The following is an 8652-nucleotide window of genomic DNA, read 5'->3' on the forward strand; positions in this document are numbered from 1 at the left end:
TATATATATATATATATATATATATATATATATATATACATCCATTATGTGTATGCCTTCCTTCATATCATTTGCCAGTTTTGCTTTTTGGGCACGTGTTTTAAAAAATTAAAATACAGCCGCTTGGGAAAGCATCATCTGGAGGCCTTGCCATTTTCGTGAACGTCCATTCCGTTCTCTATATATATATATATATATATATATATATATATATATATATATATATATATATATATATATATATATATATATATATATATATATATATATATATATATATATATATCGCACAATTCTACCCAGTGACTTGAGGGAATCAAACCACTGATTACATGGCTATTCAACATCTTTATCACATTTAATTGCATCTTGAACAAAATAGGCTTGGATGTAATCAGGTTCTTTTTAATTTTACCCTAAGGATATTTCAATCTAAAAAATAGAAACATTTTCCTTTAACTCTTAACTGTTTCTTTTTCATGTTTCACTCTTTTTGGTGGGTGGCCCGGTGGGGCGAGTGGTTAGCCCTTCAGCCTCACAGTGGGAGACCTGGGTTCAAATCCAAATCGGTCCACCTGTGGGGAGTTTCATTGTTCTCCCTGAGCCTGCGTGGGTTTTTTCTGGGTACCCTAGTTTCCTCCCACATTCCAAAGACATCCATGGTAGGCTGATTGGACACTCTAAATTGCCCCTACGTATGAGTGTGAGCGTGAATGGTTGTTTGTCTCCTTGTGCCTTGCGATTGGCTGGCCACCAATTCTGGGTGTCCCCCGCCTCTGGCCCGAAGTCAGCTGGGATAGGCTCCAGCACCCCTCGCAACCCTAGTGAGGATAAAGCGGTTCAGAGAATGAGATGAGACTCTTTTTGGTCAGTCTTTTTGGATGTTTGAGTTAACAGTGCTCTAGATAATCAAATCAAGTCGTCAACATTACCAATTGTTACTACTAACTACTGTCTCTGTCAATTTAAAAGCTGAACTAGTAGATGTATTTTTCATAAAATAATTAATTACAGCTTCAACAACAGAGCTTTTGTTCAGAGGATTCTGTATCTTCACTTGGGTATGGGAACAAATGTACGAGAAAATATCAGTCAACCAACATATTTTTGGGGTCACATTAACATGTGACTTATCACCGCGTACTACTCAACGCATGGTAATTTTCTTGGAAAAAGGGAATTTATAGAACAGTCCATGCAGAAAGCTGCACAAAGCTCCCGCTTGTCTGAAATGGCTTTAATGCCCCGTTCAACCGAGATGCCATAACCACTGCACACTGATCCGCTGGTTCCTGAATATGGAGGAAAGTTGCAAAAAGTAAAATTAAATAAATGAATGAATAGATAAATGTGAAAAATAAAATGAATGAAAAACGGCTATAAATACAAAAATAAGATTGTAATACAATTCAAAGAGTAAAAATAAATGCATTAATAAATCAAAGTAAAAATGAATAAGAAAAAAGACAAAGAGAAAAAGTTCATTTATTCATTAACTCCTACTGCTTATGGGCGCAAGGGTTGCAGGGGTGCTGGAGTCTGTACGGGGTCCGGTGTTTTGAGAGCACTGTATTTAAACGCACATATATTGCAAACAGTACATGTCACCTAGCAAAATAAAAACTCATCAATGCAGTATATAGCATTAAAAACCACCTATTGAACGCTCATCAATCTTCAATCATAAATGAGGCCTATAAAAAAGCACATCCACCAGGCTTTTCTGGCAAGAATCCCAAATTATGTTTTTGGTACTGGTACTACTACCATAAAATATACCTCCATTTCTGGGAGCCAAAAAAAAACAGAATTTGAACCCCCTCCCACATTTGTGCTTTGAGACAAACCTGTCTCTGAGGTGTGTTTTCAACTTTTGGTTGATTTATACACTGTTAAATGCGTGCATTTCAGTAAAAAAATGTGTAAAAAGTGAAGTGGGCCACTTAACTCATTTGTACCACATTGTAGATTTTTCACAGATTTCAGGCGGCAGAACCATTGCATCAACGGGTGGCTATTTGCATACATATTTCATTAAAAAAATGTTATACTTAAAGGGTTTAGGCCTAGGATTAAAGATCACGGAATAAATTATGGTAATTCAATTTAAAATATGTCTCTACTTACCCAAAAAAATGATGTTACGAAAAGATGAAAATGTAAATTCAGGCATCAAGGGGTTAAAGTTCCAGTACATGAGTCATACAAAACCTCAGCAACTAACCAAAGTGCAAAGTCAGATTGTAAGTTCCCTATTCGTGGCAAGAAACTAAGTGAAAAAAGGATCTCAATCTTTTTTTAAATGATTCATTTCCACATTCTCCTCTTTTATGAGATTTTGAAATTATTAAAGAAATCCTATTTAATGATAGAAAAAATACAGATTGTTCTCACCTCTGATTTTTTTGTTTGAACAGTGCAACTACTTATTTGACTTCTAAGAAAAGCATGTGCGCTGCCTGCAGGCATTAGATTAGCCATTGGAAGTGCTCAAAACTGCAAGTCGGTTAAACTGGTTTAACACTTTTTATTGTTTGGCTTCACATCCCAAGAATATCAGCAACTCCTCAGCTCTTCGTCTTTCCCATACCTCGCCTCTCACTTTGTCATTATCACTTGTATGCCTGCTGTTACTCTATTGCTTCAACTCTCTGCCTTCTATTCTTCTTTTATCTCGCGATTAACTTTAGCATAGGTCATTGGTTCTTGTTTGTGTGATGCTTTGTACTAATGTTTACTAAAAGGTATTTTTACAGTATCACGTGGCACAAACATGACTCACAGAAGAGCAATTGTTTTGCCTTACATACTTTGAACTGATTCAGCAAATTTACTTACAAAAGCACAGTTATAAAGAAGCCTATTTGTTTGACATTTTTATTCTTCAAGCATTCAAACTCCTCGTGACTGTCAGCAATTTAACCCCCGTGATGCATTGCGATTTTGCATGTATTTGAAACCAACAGCATGATTCCAATTTGTTTCGAACAATTGCTGTCATACCCTCCCAGTCAAAATGGGTTGGATGTCTGTCATTGTTAATAACAGCCCCTAAGTTTTAATTATTTTAATTATATTTATTACCAAGGGGTTAAAGAATAACACCGTTTTAGTATACTGCATATAATAAATGTAAAATAAAAGGAGGAAACATAAGGAATAAAAGGTGTGATACTTTGCAGGGGGGTTTCCGCAGGTGACCTCATTTCCTCCTCTAGTTGAAATCTGACATCCTTGCGAGAGAAACAGCACCACATTCTTCACATAACAACATTCAAGTGACAGGTGTTACCATTCAAAAGGGCATGCATTGTGTGCCTGTATGTTTTTTTTCATTCTGAGAGTAATGCGTCTTTAAACTCAAAAATATTGTAAGTGATAAAACTGTATTAACGACGTTTAAATGAAAAAAAATACATGCCATCAACTATTGAAATACACACTACAACATTTTGAAATATTATAGAACTTTTTGTACCTAGAAATTTACAAAAAGCAAAACACAATCTGCAAAAAGCAAAAATTAGCTGTATCGGCCGAAACGTCCAGGAATAAAGAAGACAAATTATACATAATTAATCTCTCCTGAAATAAGAGGTTGTACGTTGGTTGTAGGTTGTCAAAGCATGGCCAATTTAAAATCTCTTGTATTTGCACAGCAGTTTGACTTACAATAGTAATAGCAGACATGATTCAACCAATCATATTTATGAAACAGTTAAATAAATGTCAACAATGTCTACCTTCAAGTAATTATTTTTCATCAGTAATATAATATTATGACTACATTGTCTCATCTCATCTCATTTTCTGAAGCACTTCATCCTCATTAATGTTGTGGGGGTTGCTGGAGCCTAACCCAGCTGACTCCAGGCCATACTTAGGGGCAATTTAGAGTGTCCAATCAGCCTACCATGCATGCTTTTGGAATGTGGGAGAAAACCGGAGTACCCAGAGGAAAGCCAGGAAGGCCCGGGGAGAACATGCAAACTCCACACAGGTGGATTTGACCCCAGGACCCCAGAGCTGTGAGGCCAACGCGCTAACCACTCGCTCCACTGGGCTGTGTGATTACATTCTGTCTTTTGTGTGTGTGCCACTATTCACCTCAGAGGGCAGTAATTATTAGTGCTGCAACTAAGACCACTATTGGTACTGATATGGGAGTAAAATGGCCAAATCCGTATTGGGGAGTACCGAGAAATAACTTGCAGATGCTGCACTATATATGTAAACAGTGGTATATATGCCCCATTGCTTTTGACGTGGTCCTGGTTGGGTTTCTGTTTGTGTGCTTGTGTCAGGAAGAGCATTTGGTGTAAAACTTGTCCCAAACCTATCATTCAGATCGACTGTTCGCAGTGGCGATCCCTGACAGGGGTACGCTGAAGTTGAGAAGCTAAAGTCACTCGCTGCGGAATATGGACTTTTCTAAATCTGGTTTCTAACCGCAAGTCATACTATCCAAGATGGCCGCCAGCTACACATGCCGCTGTAAAAATTGGAGCTCTTGTCGCCATTTCATGATCAATAGTGTGGCGTCCAATCGTCTTTCTGCTGTGAATATAAATGAATTGATAACTAGGGGTGTCTAATCCATTTGGAATGGGAGGATCGAGAGACCCTCTTACGTCAAATGAATTGAATTGAACGCATTGAGATTTAAAGTTCCACCATAGAGTGTACACATTAATAAGTAAGTAAATAAGTAGTTTAATTTACAATAAAAATGAAGTGGTTCATGAAATGTATATTCATGTTAATGAACATATAAGGTGGCCCGGTGAATGAGTGGTTAGCGCGTCCGCCTCGCAGTGGGGGGCCTAGGTTCAAATCCAGGTCGGTCAACCTGTGTGCAGTTTGCATGTAGTCCCCGGGCCTGCGTGAGTCTCCTCCGGGTATTCCGGTTTCCCCCCACGTTCCAAAAACATGGCAGCAGGGTAGGCTGATTGGACACTCTAAATAATAATAATAATAATAATAATAATCGGACATAGGCCCCTGTTGTACTTTATCACAACACAAAAAGCCTACTTGTCATCACACGCAGAAACTGCGTGTGACGAAATTGATGGTGCTTCTCCATAAGCTACGTTTACTCGGCAAAAGACCTTAATCTAGTACGGACTTGTAATTGGCATTCTGGTATTGTGGATACAGGTCGCTTACCTCTCGCTTACCTCTCACTGTCTTCCACTTACCTTACTTCAGTCAGCTAGTAGGAGGCAGATCACCACCCAAAACCTCTTTTTATATTACCGCAGAAGGGAATGTGTGTTATGTTACCGCGAGTTTAGATGTCTGATGGATGTGGGGAAAAAACTGTCCTTAAGCCTACTTGTCCGTGCTTTGTGGGACCTATAGCGTCTTCCAGAGGGCAGCAGCTGGAACAGATTGTGACCAGGGTGGTAAGGGTCCCCTATGATGTTCTTGGCTCTGCTGAGGTAACGAGGGCTGGCAATGTCTTCCAGTGAGGGCAGAGAGCAGCCGACAATCCTCTGGGCAGTGTTAATCCCTTTCTGCACGGCCTTTTTGTCTGCCGCCGTGCTTCCAGCGTACCACACTGTGATGCTGTACGCCAGGATGCTCTCTACAGTGGTTTTATAGAAGGTTATCAGAAGCTTGGTGGCCAAGTTGTTCTTCCTAAGTACCCTGAGGAAATGGAGTCGTTTCTGAGCCTTCTTCACCACTGCCGTGATGTTTGTAGACCATGAGAGCTTATCCGTGACGTGGACCCCCAGGAATTTAAAGGACTGGACCCTGTCTACACATACTCCATTAATGAGGAGTGGGGCCAGATCTGTGCCGTGTCTGCGAAAGTCCAGGATTATTTCTTTAGTTTTCGTGGTGTTCAGTGTGAGATTGTTCACCGAGCACCACGAAGACAAATTGTTGACCTCATCTCTGTAAGCCGACTCATCCCCTCCTGAGATGAGTCCGACCACAGTGGTGTCGTCAGCGAATTTGATGATGGCGTTAGACTGGTGGGTGGGTGTACAGTCGTATGTGTACAGGGAGTACAGAAGAGGACTCAGTACACAGCCTTGAGGGGAGCCAGTGCTTAGTGTAATGGAGGAAGAGAGGTGTGGACCAAGTCTAACAGTCTGTGGTCGGTTGGTCAAGAAGTTCTTTATCCAGCAGCAGATTGAAGAGGATAGTCCAAGGTGGGAGAGTTTGTCAGTCAGAATGTCCGGTTTTATGGTGTTGAAGGCTGAGGTATAGTCAATGAAGAGCATCCTCACGTAGTTCCCCTGGTGTTCCAGGTGGCTCAGTGCTGTATGAAGAGCGCCCGTAGGTGTGGGTGTGAGTGGGCATGGTTGTCCGTCTCCTCGTGTCCGGTGATCGGCTGGTCACCGATTCAAGGCGTTCCCCGCCTCTGGCCAGCAGTCAGCTGGGATAGGCTCCAGCACCCCCCGTAACCCTAATGAGGAAAAAGCGGTTCAGAAAATGAGAGGAGATGAGATGTAGAGAGTTTCACTTTTAAAGGAATAAAATAAGGTGTTGAAAATGATTATACGTATTACACAGGTTATTTCAATTGTATTTGTGTCATTTCAACTGTAACAAAGCAGTAAAATCAGACTTTCAGGTGAAAAGAGAAAGAACATTTCTCACTTTATTCAAATGACTTACAAGTCAATATAGGTGACTCGAACAAGGTGCTGTGACAGAAAACAAAAATACATGGCTCAATCCTACTTGGAATTACTGTATTATTGTAAATAGAATAATATATACATAGATATAAATACCCAAAGATTGTTATCTGATTCACAGTTTCAACTTTGTGCACTGACTAATCGTCCTGCAAGTGCATTTTTTGTCCTAAAATGCCTAAAGATGTCATCCAAACAGGTTCCAAGCTCCCTTTAATGTGTCATGTTCATGGCGGAGACGAAAGAGTCACCCACCATCTGATGAGTAGCTGTCTGGCAGTAATGTGAAGGATGATATCAGTAAGGGTCTTTCAATGCAAGGCTCTATGTGGGATAGTGGTGCTGAACCTCTTGAGATGAGGTCCTGATCAACGTTGTCTGTAGCTAATCAACTGAAAAGGAAAGCTACTCGAACATGAGAGTATCTACTCGACATACTATATCACTAAGTCAAAATAGTAATAAAAATGGCTGGATAGATTTTTTTTTTCAGTGCAAGATCATTTATAAGGAATGTAGTGTGTGTAATATTAAATGAATATTTTAAAATTACATTAAAGTGAGAGGTTTTATTGATTACCCTCAACAGTCACCAGACCTCACACCACAGTGTCTGAACCAGAATGGATAACACTTTGAGAATAGGCGGTAACAAGATGAAAGAATAGTATTTGTAAATTCTTTTACATGTTAAAAATGATTCAAATTATAATAAACATCAAGTTTACAATTATTTAAAATGTGTACATATTTTTTGGGACACCCTCTATATATATAGCTCTCTCTCTCTCTCTTGCTGTATATGTACATAAAATATACTCAATGTATGGCAGTGACATAGCCCTGCAAGCAAAATGGCCCTGTCTGATTCATTGATTCATCATACAGTACCTTTTTTACACCTTTTGGTACTTCTGCTTATGTAATTCATTGGTTTCAGAAATTTTTTTCCTTGCATTTTTTGTAAGTAGAGACATATTTTACATTGAATTAGCATAATCCATTCTATGATCTTTCTTATTACTCCCTAAACCCTTGAGAGTAAAGTATACCAATGTATTAAATATTTATGAAAATGTATGTATATATGCAACACCAAATTAAGTAAATACAAAAACAAAAGTCCATCTTTTCAGCATTTTCTCTCTCATCATTCATCACTGATGTGGTGCGAATTAAGAACATGTGTAGCCATGTGATGCTCCTCGTGGTGCATTCGCGGGTGCAAGGGCTGATGGGTGCAAGGGCTGATGGGTGCATGGCGGCACTATGACTGCAAAGCCCTACGCATGAGGTTATCTGGCATCAGTGTTGCTGAAAGTAGGTTTATAACAGCAAAATATGCCTTGTATGTTTGCCCTAGAGCAGGGGTGGCCAAGTCCGGTCCTCGAGAGCCGTTATCCGCTCTGTTTTCCATATCTCCCTCCACCAACACACCTGAATCAAATCATCGGGATTGGTATCAAGCTTCTGGACAGCTTGCTGATGAGTTGATTATTTGATTCAGGTGTGTTGGTGGAGGGAGATATGGAAAACAGACCGGATTGTGGCTCTCGAGGACTGGAGTTGGCCACCCCTGCCCTAGAGAGTGATTCAGTGAATAATTTCTAGCAACTGCTGCAGTATTTTCTTGTTAAGTTTGTAATTTATACTCCTTCTGATCCAGCCTACCATGGACAGTTGCTCTTATCTTGGAACAAAACATTCCTATATCAACGGCTTTCGTAATTTGAAAATTCGTGCATTGAAGGCACTCGTAAGTCGAGGTCGCACTGTAACTAGTTGAATATATTGCATGAGGAATTCTCATAAATAGGTCTATTTCTGAAATTTAGTCGCAAATGCACATACCATATTTTCACGACTATAAGGCGCACCCTCAATGAATGACACATTTTAATTTTTTTCTATATATAAAGCACAATGGATTATAAGGCGCTGTTGGGTTTATTCTGGGATGTTACTATATGTTCATGAAGCATTTTAATAGGTAATG

Source organism: Stigmatopora argus, chromosome 14 (assembly GCF_051989625.1).
Source record: "Stigmatopora argus isolate UIUO_Sarg chromosome 14, RoL_Sarg_1.0, whole genome shotgun sequence".
Classification (NCBI taxonomy): Eukaryota; Metazoa; Chordata; class Actinopteri; order Syngnathiformes; family Syngnathidae; genus Stigmatopora; species Stigmatopora argus.